The sequence below is a fragment of the Leguminivora glycinivorella genome, chromosome 2 (assembly GCF_023078275.1).
Source record: "Leguminivora glycinivorella isolate SPB_JAAS2020 chromosome 2, LegGlyc_1.1, whole genome shotgun sequence".
NCBI classification, from domain to species: domain Eukaryota; kingdom Metazoa; phylum Arthropoda; class Insecta; order Lepidoptera; family Tortricidae; genus Leguminivora; species Leguminivora glycinivorella.
The window spans coordinates 16,268,073-16,278,905 of record NC_062972.1 but is presented as its reverse complement, the minus strand read 5'-3'; the positions used below and the strand labels follow the sequence as shown (position 1 = coordinate 16,278,905).

Below are 10,833 nucleotides of genomic sequence, written 5' to 3'. Positions count from 1 at the left end.
TCTGTGGGAGCGTTGACAGCTCCGATATTTGACGGCGACTGCACAAATAGTACAAATACGAGTATGACTAATCATCGGAAGAGACGCTTGCGAAAATTTGTTGAAAGTCATGTTTCGTTTTTATTTTGTTAGTGGAGTGGTGGTGGTAATTTGGTGGTGGGCAAAGCGCTGGTAGCCTAGGGGTAAAAGCGTGCGACTTCCAATCCGGAGGTCGCAGGTTCGAACCCCGGCTCGTATCAATGAGGTTTTCGGAACTTATGCGCGAAATGTCATTTGATATTTGCCAGTCGCTTTTCGGTGAAGGAAAATATCGTGAGGAAACCGGGCTTATCCCAATAAGGCACAGTTACCCTTCGAGTTGGAAGGTCAGATGGCAGTCGCTTTCGTAAAAACTAGTCCATCAGCCAAATCTTTGGATTAGTTGTCAAAGCGGACCGCAGGCTCCCATGAGCCGTGGCAATATGCCGGGATAACGCAAGGAGGATCATGAGTGGAGTGGTAATATGTAAAATAAATAATCGCATTAGAATCGTATCAATCATATCATTGAATATCGAATTGAACATCAAAAGTCCATAACTGAAATTGTCTGGTATAATGAAGGCGGAACTTACCTCATTAATTTTTTTTTTTTTAAGTATGAGATGTAAGTTACGAGAAAGCTACGTTTTGCTGACAGACTTACACATACCAATTACATTGCAATGTCACATGCGTACACATTAAAGGAAAAGTCAAGAAAGCTTATGTACAGGGTAAGTTCCCGAAAGCTGACGAATGGAAAGAACAAAACTTTGTATAAGTGACACCTGGGGGGTTACCATGACGTGCTAAAGCCGTTCAGTTTAGGTTGAGAGAGAGGGACGGAGCTATGTAACTGCTATATCTGTGTCCCTTTCTCTCAACCTACCTAAACTGAACGTCTTTAGTACGTCATGGTAACCCCCCTGTATTGTATCGATATACCTACAGTCGTTGCTGTGACGAGCAACCATTCGATAGGTTAATCTATAACACATATTTTCATTTCCTCATTCATTCCATTCGTGCCTCTTCCTGTGAATAAAAAAAAACATAAGAAATAGTGCTTAATAATGTTTCTTTATTCGTGAGAACGCTGCGTATTAGTTCCACCAAATGTCGTTACTAATACAACATTAAAAGCTTTCTACATGTGAATTAAATTCTTTACTACCAATTGTTACATTTTAACCAGTTGTCTTGTGGTTTGCTCTCTTGGAGAAAACACAATACGCAAATTCAACCCATTTTTGAGTTTTGATATATGTATATTATTAGATCTCTTTTAGTCAGGAGGTCACAATGGCCACTTCCGCGCCCCGCTGAAAGTGCCGCCCACCCCCTCTCGGTTACCTCACAGTTACCGCCTGTCAAAAACGAGAACATTTGACCTGTCATATCTCACTCACACAAGCATGGTACGCGTTCACCTACACGAGCTTAGAATGTGTGCTAGGAATTGCCGATAGGAATCGCCGATCTTTGATCGCCAGTGTCCTAAGATGTGCCATAACACTTAAATGAAGTGTAAGAGTTTGTCCGAGCCGAGACACCGAGCAGATGTCCTTGCCCCTTGTCCGACTGACCGTGGGATGCACGCAAAGGCAGCATGGCCAGCTCCCCGTCAAGGACTAAAGGACTATTTCAGAAAGAAAGAAACAGTTTCTACTTTTATTTTCGGCAGACGGTGAGTAGTTGAGAAGTGTGCGTCGCTTTCTACTCAAACCTTAAGTTCTGCCGTCCTGCCGTCGGTATGCTGTGCTAATTCACGTCTTCCGTATCTTTCACTTCCACCCTTAGAGCACATAGCTCTTACGCACTCTATGGCGGTCAAGGCAAGCCATTGACAGATTATCATATACCACCCTTCTTTCGGGTGACAGAGCTCTTGGTACAGTGGGCCAAGAAATTGGTCTACCAGTTTTAACAAAAGTTTCTGTGAACTCTAACGATCGCTAAGGTTGACTTGACACATGGCATGATGTAAAATATTGGGTTGGTAAGAAAGTAATGAGCGAATCATAACCAATATTGTAATTTTTATTTAATTTATTATTTTAATCATTTATCAAAAATATAACGGCCTTCGTTATCTACTCCTTGTCTCCATCATTCTGGTAAAGAATGAATAGCATCGGCGAAGAAGTTCTTAGGTTTAGATTCAAAAAACTCAGCTATGTACTGTCGTAGATGGGCTTGACCATCGAACTTTTTTCATTCAAGGCATTGCTTAGCGATCTGAACAATGCGTAATCCGTAGGTGCCAAGTCTGGAGAGTACGGTGGATGAGGTATCACTTTCCAACCTAGCTCCAATAGCTTTAGCCGAGTCACTTTTGCAATGTGTGGGCGAGCATTGTCGTGTAAGAAAAAAACTTTAGCATGCTGTGGACGATTCTGACAGATTTTTTGGTTTAAATTTTCAAGCTGATTACAGTATACTGATGCGGTAACAGTCATTCCACTTGGTAGGAGTTCCCAGTGAATAATACCATGAATATCCCACCAAACGGACAGCATAACTTTTTTCGGGTGAGGCTCTGTTTTTGGTGCCTCTATTCCTTTTTCGTTTAGAGCTAGCCACTGACGTTTGCGTGTGTGATTTATATATAAGATCCATTTTTCATCTCCAGTGATAAGATGGTCCAACCAGTTGAATGTGCGGCGAAAAAACAGAAGTTGTATGCAGATATCGGCACGGCGGTTTAGTTGATCTCTATCAAGTTCGTGCGGTATCCAAACACTGTATTTGTAGTTTTTTCCCAACTCGTGTAAATGTGTTTCTATGGTGACATGAGAGCAGCCTAACTCGGTAGCAAGAGTACGACTCGTTAGCCTCGGATCTCCTTCAATTAAGGTTTTTAATTTGGCTACATCAATCTTCACCGGTCAACCAGACTTAGGTTGATCTGATAATGAAAAGTCGCCACTACGAAACCGCTGGAACCATCGTTTCGCCGTGGCCTCAGACACAACTTCAGGAGCAACACGCTGACATATATTACGCACTGCTTCGGCGGCTGAATGGCCAGACTGAAATTCATATAGTAAGCAATGCCTTACATGCACTTTTAATTCGTCCATTTTCTTCCTTATATTAGCTCGGCGACAGCTAGTGAATGACTGACGAGAAACTGTGCGACTCGCCCTTTATATACTTTCGACCATAGAAGATTCTAGATCTCTCTCAAAAATTTTATGTGGAATTCAATCGATCGCTCATTACTTTCTTACCAACCCAATATATCATATGTAGAGAGAGCAATTGTCACTTACATAATATTAGTGCAAAGGGAAATTGACGTTGTTGTGTCATGACGTTTAAACGAACCTCAACTGGTGGTAAACCTCATTTTTGGTCGCTATATACTCACCAACATCTCGCCAAGAGCGTCCCTGCGTTACATTTGTCTTTAAAATTATAATTACCTTTTTCAGTACAGATGGTGTTTTTTTACGCAATTGTTTGTTTTTTTTACAAAATTCGGAACTCGTGTCGATTTAAAACACTCCCTTCGGTCGTGTTTTAATCTATCGCCACTCGTTTCGAACTTCCTTTTTTACGCACTTGTATCGTAATGTACTATTTAGAGTTCGTAGCTTCGTTCGATGGCCTATTTCGTAACTTAAAAATATGCCACTTTCCATTCTCAGAGTACTCTTTTCAGCGTTACCTCAGAGTATGTTATCATGATTGGATAATAAGAACAATTTAAACAAGAATGTTATTGTTGCACGAAATTATAGGACCGGCGGCACACCGGCGGAGTTCATTTACATCGTACAGTTCAAAGATTTATAACCACGCACGATATTTTGTAATGAATATCATGTTTCGGAAATTATTGTTTTAGTGGATTTATTTTATTACTAAAATTAAGTAGTAAGAACGACTGTTGAGTATGAATGAATGTCAGTATTAATCTAGCTTGTAAAGTGTTCATAGACACTACTTAAAAGATCTAAGAACCTAAAAAAAGTGAGGGAAAAATAGTTACGGACGCTGTTATATTTTCAAAGACCTGGGGCCCGTTTCTCGAAAGGTGCAAGCCTTGTAGTACAAGTGCGCGAACTGTCAAATCGTATGGGTTGTCATGGAAACACACTTGTAATACAAGGATGAAGGAAGGCGAGAAACGGGCCACTGGCCCATTTCTCGAAGCTACAAGTTACTTTACAATATACAAGCGGTAGTCAATGTCTAATATGACAAGTAGGAAAGAGAATCTTCCGCTTGTAACTTGTAACTTTTAATTTTGAGAAATGGGCCCCTGAGGTACCTACCTATCATTTTCCATTTAGAAAAAATATTGTGTACCTACTCAACTTGACTTGAATCTTTGAATACGAGTACCTATACTCGTACAATTTTGTCCATTTATTCGAAATGAGTATCAGAGATAATTTAATTTTAGCCAATTCTGAAAAAACCCAAAAATAAAAATACATTCATTAACTGACATAAAAAAATACACCTAGCTATGATATAGTACATTACGATACAAGTGTGTAAAAAAGGAAGTTCGAAACGAGTGGCGATAAATTAAACCACGACCGAAGGGAGTGTTTTAAATCGACACGAGTTACGAATTTCCTTTTCGCACGTGTATCGTACGACGTTTTTCAGTACAGATGAGCCTCCGAAGTTTCGACCTGGCATATAATGAACCACTTCTCGCACTAGTGCGTAAAAAAAACACCATCTGTACTGAAAAAGTTTTTAAATACTCATGATCGTAAAAACCGCCCAAATGACTTACAGAAAAACATGAAACAACCTTTTCTCAAATTCTACCTTCCGATATTAACAAATGAATGTCGATATTTTAAATTCGAAAACTGGCTAGAGTTTATAAAACTATTTTGTTTTGGAAGTGTTATAAAGCAACAAATTGATTATACCAATTATCCCTTGTCATGATTGAAAGGAAATGCGCTGTCTAACACCCAAATCGAACCTATTAATTAAATCGTAAAGGGCAACGTGCTGATTCGCTAAGGTTACTTCATTCATCACTTAAACTCAACTCAATCAGTTCGGAAATTTGGTATGTATGTAGGCAGACTTTCTCCGGGTGAAACGGAGTGGGGGCGACCTTGTTAGAGGGAGGCTGGCTGGCACCTGCGCCGGAGTTTACACTTGTCACTGGCCCGCCGCGCGGATCCGCCGCGCCAGATTTACCAACGCGTACGCACGCACGTGCTCGCACGATTTTTTCAGTGGGATTTTTGTGACTGTGTGTGTTGGACTGTGTGGTGGTTTGCTGTTTACTTTGGAAGATTAAAACGTATGTATTTTGATTGTTAATTAGTTTATATAGGCGTAAAGGGGACACGAGAGGATGCACAGGACCGCGAAAATTGGAGGAAAGTAAATAGGAAAGCGGACCCCGAAATAGGTTGGGAAAGCGCTAAGTAACCTTCAAGAAACTCTTAAAAGCGTATTCCCCTATTAAAGGATGGCAAGCACCTTCAACCCTTCGGATGTTTCGGGTGTCCATGGGCAGCGCTGATGTCTTACCATCAGGCGGCATATCTGCTCGTTTGCCTCCTATCTCAAAAAAAGTTAAAAATGTCATAAGTGTCAAACTCACCTGGATGACTTAGAAATCTACGGGTGTCATTCAGAAAAACGTTTAGGTTCGTATTGCCAAGCCAGTTAAGGTTATATTTGTCAAATTCACGAATAAAATTACACGATGTATAAAATGATGTATGTGTGTAGTGAAGATGAGGGAACCAGGCCGCAACGAGATTTGAATACGCGCGATATTTAATATCCGTGACTGTGGCACTTTATTAACATAGTAAAAGGAAAGTGAATGACAGTTTACAGAGCGGGTCGCCGCCGCCCGCCCATGAGTGCGCACGAGTTGCGCTTAATTGGATTAAACTTTAATTCCGGTTCGTTATGAAGATGAGACCATTTTAACTTTTCAAAAAAGTAGCTTGATAATGTATAAGGTACAGCGGGGCAAATCTCAACTGGGGGGCAAATGTAACCGGTCCATTTTTTCCATGTTTTACAATGTTTGCATTATTAAATAGATTGTCCACCGGTTATATATGGTAGGCGTGTTCAGTGGATACATGTAGAACTCAACATCATAGTGTAATAATGGAAAAAATTGATTAGTTACAATTGCCCCCCAGTCGAGATTTGCCCTTATGTAATTTGATACTAGTAATAGTATAGGTAAAAGATTTAAATTATTATTGGGTTTTGAAAATAGATGTGTCAAATCGGTGTAGTTCGTTATAACACCTACTCATAATAGTGATTAATAATGAAATTGTTAGTTAAATATCTAAGGGTGAGTACTAGATTAGGATTACCCCCACCCCATGGGGGTGAAACAGGTGTTTTACAATTTTGAAATCTTGTTTTAGAAAATTTTGTTTATGTTTGTTAATATTGAGCACTGTTATTTTTTTTAATTAAGTTAAAATCTCTCTTCCTCATGCGAGTAAGTAGATTAAATCTAATATTTAGATTCGTCAAAGATGAGACACGGTTTAAAACCATTACAATATTCTCCTGTTTATGGATTAAACTTGACACCGATACATGCGATCAATAATTTCTGACGTATGCCAATGTTTGAATCGGGCCGCAAGCCGTTTCGCTCCAGTGCATTTCCGCTTCGCTTATAGCGGCGCGGCGCAGCGGGTAAACAACTGCTAGCAACCTTGGCCTAATGCCCGAGTGCATCTACAACAGTACATGGCTTTAAGGGGAACGACTGATTATCCATAGAAACTGAGTCCTCGTTTTGATTTTTGGTTGTTAAAGTTATTGAAATAATGGTTATGGCTAGTACATAAGGTTGTGTAAAAATAATGTGAATGGTGCTATTATTAATACTTAACTATACAAGAGGGTATAATTCAATTGCATTTAATCCATAAGAGTGACGAAGTAATGTCATGCAAACTTGTAGACTTTTTTTTCTTTATTAGTTTTTGAATGCGTTCATTTGAATTTAATTTATATATTATTTTCTTTACTGTATAAAAATGTGCGGTTCATCCAGTTACAATTTTTTTTCATGTTTACGAGAATAAAATTAATCTTTTAAAGCAATTTAAATTGATTATTGCTTACATGTAAAATGAGAGCACTACTGATGTTGCAACTTGAATCTTGATACTTAAATAAGTATCAAGTAAATACTATACTATACTTAACAATATTAATTTTATTTTATTTTCTCATAAATAAACGGTATAAGCTACTAATTACAATGTTTTAAAAAGTATTATTAGTAATATAGGAAAAGTGGCATAGTCTCTTACTTGTAAATTATTAAGGTGCATTAGGGTAATTCCGAATGACAAAAATGCTCTGGTAATTCCAAAAGGGGAATCTTGATATGATGGAAATAATGGTAATTTTTATGCGACTTTCGTAATTAGAAGACTTTCGGGATTACCCTTATGCACCTGAAATTGTAGTAAATAAACGTGTTTTTTAATACAGTCGCTCAAAAAGTGCCCGTTTTTTGGCTGTTTAGCGTGCGAGAAGTTGTATTTTACGCACCAGCGCGTAAAAAGTATGCGTTCCATTTTACGACTACTTACCGAGCTATTTTAATATTAGTATATTTTACTAAGACGGAATAAAACTATAAACATACTATTAAGTGATTAATGTTTAAAACATTGATATTTCATATGTAATTGTTTATTTTTAGTCATACTAAACATAATTTACAAAATGGTTTATACTTTGAAAAAGTGGCTCATAATGAGTCGTGTAAACAGAACGTGAAATGGAACGAAACGCGTCGTCTGTCATTTAAAGTAGTCGCGTCTTACCAATGTTAACTTAATGCAAGCACGTTCAAAAACCTTAATATGTTACGCGATTTATCATAATAATTTTATGTTATTTGCAATACTTCGAGGCATAAATGTTCGATTGAATTAAAATGTAGGTATGTATTAAACAATCGTCCCAAATCGTAAATGTTTATGTTTTTTATGGCATACAATGAAGTAAAAAACTTGTGTTGGATGGATAGCAAAATCGAAAATATGAACGCAAGTTTAAAAGCTTCAAAGCTTGAATTGTCAAAAAATGCGTCAATGTCACTGCGAAAATTGGGAGTTCGGATTATTTATTGTCTTATTTCGTTGTAGTAGTGTTTTTTCGCAACCGTATTAAAAAAACGTCGTTCGTCACACGTGCGAGAATGTCATTCTTAGTCAGTAATGACATACTTCTCGCACTTATAACGAAATGTACTATTTTAGAAGTGAGGCACAAAAAATTTTTTTTTTGGTGAACTTCAAATTTTATTTCATTCAACGGACTAAATGTCCTTTATAGTCGAATCCAAAAACTCTCATGTTTTTTAAGCTGGCATACTTACATATTTATGTTAAAGCTCATAGTACGCAGAGAGTGAAACTATGAAGCGCCCCGTCTGGTGGTCACGGGGTCAAAGTCGGCTGCATCGCCGTGAAATGTAAATGCAGCTTCGAGACACACACTAAACAAGCGAGCGCAAGCGCAGACCATCTTCTACGAGGCGCTTAATATTGGGTTGGCACAAAAGTAATGAGACACTCTACAAAACTCTATACATTTCCTTTCTTAAGTTAATTGTTTTCGATAATATTCTAGTATGTTGTAGAACATTCTAGGTACTTCTAATGTGAGGGTATATAAAGCCGCCCTCGTGATTGGTTTAGTTAGATCGAAATAAAATGGACGAGCGACAAGTTCGAACACTTTACTTATACGAGTACTTGTTAGGCCACAGTGCGCGGGCTGCGGCTGACAATATCAACACTGCGTTGGGCGCTGGAAGTACAAGCCATGCCATGGTGTCCAGATGGTTTGACCGTTTTAAATCAGGAGACAGGAGCCTTGAAAGTCAGTCACGCTCAGGGCAACCACCTGCATTCAATGATGACGATTTACACCGCGAACTACAGTCGAATCCTGATGCTACTACTCGTGAATTAGCGAAAGCACTTAACTGCAGTCACCACGCTGTGGAATACCATCTGCATGAGCTTGGGTATCGAAAAGTTTTGGCTCGATGGGTACCGCACATCCTTACCGACGCCAGTCGTGCAGTCCGTGTCGCCATCTGTCAATCACTTTTGCTGCGACCCCGACGTAAAGAGTTTTTGACTGATCTGGTTACGGGTGATGAATCATGGATTTATTATGAGAACGATACACGTTGTGCTTTTTGGCTGCCTCGAGAAGAAACGCCACCAACTCAACCGAAGCTGAGTCAAAAGAACCGCTTAAAAGTTTTGCTTTGTTGTTTCTGGGACTCGCAAGGCATGCTGTTTCATGAACTATTTCACAATGAAACTGTAAACGCTAACAAATATTCAACACAGCTCACCGAACTATCTTCTGCTATCAAGAAAAAACGACGAAGACGAGCCACTGTAATTTTACTACATGATAACGCTCGACCTCATGTCGCATCTACCGTTCGCCAACAGCTGCAGAACTTGGGCTGGGAGACGATACCCCACCCACCTTATTCTCCAGACCTCGCACTATCAGACTTTCATTTGTTTAGAGCCCTGAAACGACATTTCCGGGGTAAACAATTCAATGATTTCCATGATGTACAGGTGGAGTTGAACAACTTTTTCGAGGCACAGCCATCAGAGTTCTGGGCGAAAGGCATCCAAACTTTGCCGGATCGTTGGCAAGAAGTCATAGATGCTAATAGTGATTACATCATCGACTAAGCTTTTTGTATTGTAATAATAATAAAAAATATAAAACGTAAACCAAGTGTCTCATTACTTTTGTGCCAACCCAATAGTAGGTATGAAGATCCGGTATACACAGGGTGCTTATTAACAAATGTATATCCTTCTAAGGCACTGATGGTTTCACCGCGAGCTAGTGAGCTATGAGTTTATCGGCTATAAAAACGAACAAAAGATGAGCACTCCCGTGCAAATAAAAGAGACACGGCGATATTGATAGTTCACCGCTGGGCGAGTAGCTATTATAAACATCACCGTGTCTCTTTTATTTACACAGGAGTGATAATGTTTTGTTCGTTTTTATAGCCTATAGTTCATAGTTTACTAGTTCGCGGTGGGACCAGTGCCTAACCAGCAACTTAAGTTGTGTCGCTTAACTTCAAAACTGGGTAAATCTATTTTGCTATAAGGTTGATAATCTTTCAGATCATATTATATTTTTTATATATTCAACCTTAAAGCAGAATGGATTTACCCAGGTTTGAAGTTAAGCGACTCAGTTGGTCTTCAACCTTAAGTTAGTCCAGAAAATTTCAGATCAGTATTAGTCAAACCGTATTTAACTTATAGGGAACAGTTTGAAGGTATAGTTTGAAACATTTTAAATAATGCCATACTGAATTCAACCTATAATTAATTATGTACAGCTAAGTATAAGAAAATCATTACATTGCGCGGTTACCCTTCCGGTCGAGTAACGCATCAACCACGGAGACGTCACAAAATCCATTCACCAGTAACGACCACTCCAAAATTATTATAGCATCTAGCATCTAATACAGATCCATTTTTTATATAAAAATAATTTAAATAAGGATGTTACAGTCATCTCATTTTGATTTTCATCAAATATTCTCATACCTACACATATTTTATAAGGTTATAGGTACATTTATTGAATTTAGCATCGGAAGAAGGAGAAATCAACAATTTGTTATGGGTAACTATGAAATTAATAATTATCGTGAAGGTTATTAGTAATTTATGATTATTGCTTAATGAAGAAAATTCTTACATTACGCGGCAACCCATCCGGTTGAGAAGGTCACGGAGACTCGTCACA

At 38.6% G+C, this 10,833-nt stretch overlaps 1 protein-coding gene across 1 annotated transcript in view; it reads left to right on the top strand.

Moving 5' to 3' along the window:
- Positions 1-5,162: 5,162 nt before the first annotated feature.
- LOC125242365 overlaps positions 5,163-10,833 on the top strand; it is a 43,613-nt gene continuing 37,942 nt past the window's right edge. Inside the window, exon 1 of the mRNA XM_048151168.1 lies at positions 5,163-5,308. The gene's annotated coding sequence lies outside the window, so the exon portion shown is untranslated. The remainder of the gene's footprint in view (positions 5,309-10,833) is intronic.